Source organism: Macrotis lagotis, chromosome 3 (genome assembly GCF_037893015.1).
Source record: "Macrotis lagotis isolate mMagLag1 chromosome 3, bilby.v1.9.chrom.fasta, whole genome shotgun sequence".
NCBI classification, from domain to species: Eukaryota; Metazoa; Chordata; class Mammalia; order Peramelemorphia; family Peramelidae; genus Macrotis; species Macrotis lagotis.
The window spans coordinates 178,032,297-178,034,950 of record NC_133660.1 but is presented as its reverse complement, the minus strand read 5'-3'; the positions used below and the strand labels follow the sequence as shown (position 1 = coordinate 178,034,950).

Genomic DNA, 2,654 nt, shown 5'->3' with positions numbered 1-2,654 from the left:
GAAGTATTGTGTTCTGTTTAGACCACTACATTTTAGGAAGGAAATGATAAGGCGCAGAGCATCCTGGGGACAACCAATATACTGAGGAATCATAGTGGTATAGACCCTGTGTTCAGGGACTGATGTCAAAGTCACATTCCACCTCTGACACATACTATTTGTATGACCAGGGGAAATCATTTAACCTCTCAGTGTCCCCAGACAACTGTAATTCTATAATCTGTAGATAGATTCCTGGAGGGACTTTCCTCACTGGACATTGCCACACAGATGAAATCATGGCACTAAACCAAAGAATAATTTTTATAATTGACAATCTGGAAATGATTCAGAGGAAGGTAAACCTGATGGGGAAAAGCCTCAATGTGTCCAATTCAAGCAACAGGGAGCTGGGGAAGAAATCATTCCTCAAAGCCTCAATGATGACATGAGGATCAATTGTAGAAAATAGGAGTGTTTTATGGAGAAGACTTGGCATTGAGTCAACTGTTTGAGAATCTGTCCAGCGAAAGATTAGATTTATTTGTTGACCCAAGAAAGCAGAACTAGGAGCGAAGAAACAAACAAAAAAAATGTTATAGAGGCAAATTTTGGCTCAGTATAAGAAAAACTTGCTAACAATGAGAGATTTTCAGAAGTGGACTGGGTTGGAGGCGGTGCAGCTCGGGGCAAGGGTGGGTAGTGGTGAAAGCGTCCTGGGCCGGTGCGCCAGCTGGTCTGTCCCTGTGCCCGCCGGGAGCAGTGTGAGGCCGCGTCCTCGGGTAGAGCAGCCCGGCGCCTTCCTCGTCTCACCCGGTGCCCGCGCCCCGCGGAGCCGCCACCCCCGACTCGCTCCAGGCCGGCCGGGATGGGCGTGCAGGTGGAGACCATCTCCCCCCGGAGACGGGCGCACCTTCCCCAAGCGCGGCCAGATCTGCACACTACACGGGGATGCTTGAAGATGGGAAACAGTTTGCTTCCTCCCATGACAGAAATAAGCCCTTCAAGTTTGTGATGGGCAAGCAGGAGGAGATTCGAGGTTGGCAAGAAGGAGCTGCCCAGATGAGTGTGGCCAGAGAGCAAAAATGACTATCTCTCCAGACTATGTTTATGGTCCACTGGTCATCCAGGCATCATTCCACCAAATGCTACTCTCATCTTTGACGTGGAACTTATACAATTGGAATGACAGGAATGATTTCTTCCCCTAGCTCCCTGTTGCTTGAATTGGACACATGGAAGAGCCCAGTCTCAGCTTCAAGAAGAATGCACATGAATTTATATGGAGCTTTTCCCTGCCATTCCACTACATTCATTGTAGAGACATATATCCCTATTAAATGTGTTACCACTTGACTTTAATCCCAACTCTTCCTCCTTGTTCACATGGTGTCTCTAAACTATACACCGTAAACCTCAACTTGTCAAGTCCATCATCTTTTTGTTTTTGTGGGCGAGATTTAAATTGCAGTCTTTTGGGTATAGATTTAAGACTAACTGTATGATCAAGCATTAACAGCACACAGATGGGCTAACCTTAGAATAGGAATTATTTGGACAGAGGAAATCTTTGTCCCTTTTATTTTTTTGGATGAAATTTATCTATTATATATTTTAAAAAATATTTTTGTTACTGCTATAAAGTCATAATAGATTGAGGCGCTGTTGAGGGCTGACATATTCTCCATGTTGAATGATTTCCTTGGAACATATCAGTCATCTTATCCAAAATGAAGGTGGGGAAGAAGTTGCTTTAACCACTCAACCCTCTTCCTCTCCCCATTCTTTTTGTTTTTGTTTTTTTAGGTTTTTGCAAGGCAAACAGGGTTAAGTGGCTTGCCCAAGGCCACACAGTTAGGTAATTAATTATTAAGTGTCTGAGACCGGATTTGAACCCAGGTACTCCTGACTCCAGGGCCTGTGCTTTATCCACTACGCCACCTAGCCGCCCTTCTCCCCATTCTTAATGTCTTTTGAAAACAGTTATTTTCAATGCAGTGTCGGACATGCCACTTGGTGCCTTTATCTACAAGACAACTCTGGTCAATATAAACCTACTTTGTTGAGACCTGACTTTTTTTTTTCCATCATGTGGTTTTTCTAATGGATTTGGAGGACTTTTTTAAATCTCCAGTAGCCATCAAAGCTCCACAACTACCTAAATTCTGAGAACTTGAATTGATTGTTAAATTGAAGGTGCTGTTTGTAGAAATTTTCAACATAATGAGAGCCCAGTCCTTGTCACAGGAAATCATAGCAAGTTCTCTACCAAAAACCAAAACTGATGCTGGTCATCACAGCTTCAACATCACCTGTTTTTGATGCTCATCTCCCCTATTGCTGATACCCTTCCCCCCCACCTCCACCTTCCTTCTCTCCCACTCCCATCCCCACCCTCTCTTTGCTGTCCAGTATAGTGATTTCATAAGAGAAACTGCCACCACCCACTCTCCCTCCACCACATATGAGTTTCAAGTTTTATTATTGCAATAAAATGCTTTATGCTGGTTTTTCTCAGAAAAAAAGTAGACTGGGTTGCCTCAGGAGACCATGGGTTTCTTCTCCCCTTTCAAGGTCTTCAAGCAGAAACTGGATGTTATCAAGTATGTTGCAAATAGATTTCCTTTTTTGGTATCAGTTGACTAAATGACTGCTGAGGTCCCTCTGAAATTTGA

The 2,654-nt window shown here is 43.8% G+C and overlaps 1 pseudogene; it reads left to right on the top strand.

Moving 5' to 3' along the window:
• Window positions 1-847: 847 nt before the first annotated feature.
• LOC141516342 (peptidyl-prolyl cis-trans isomerase FKBP1A pseudogene) lies at window positions 848-1,168 on the top strand (annotated as a pseudogene).
• Window positions 1,169-2,654: the final 1,486 nt, after the last annotated feature.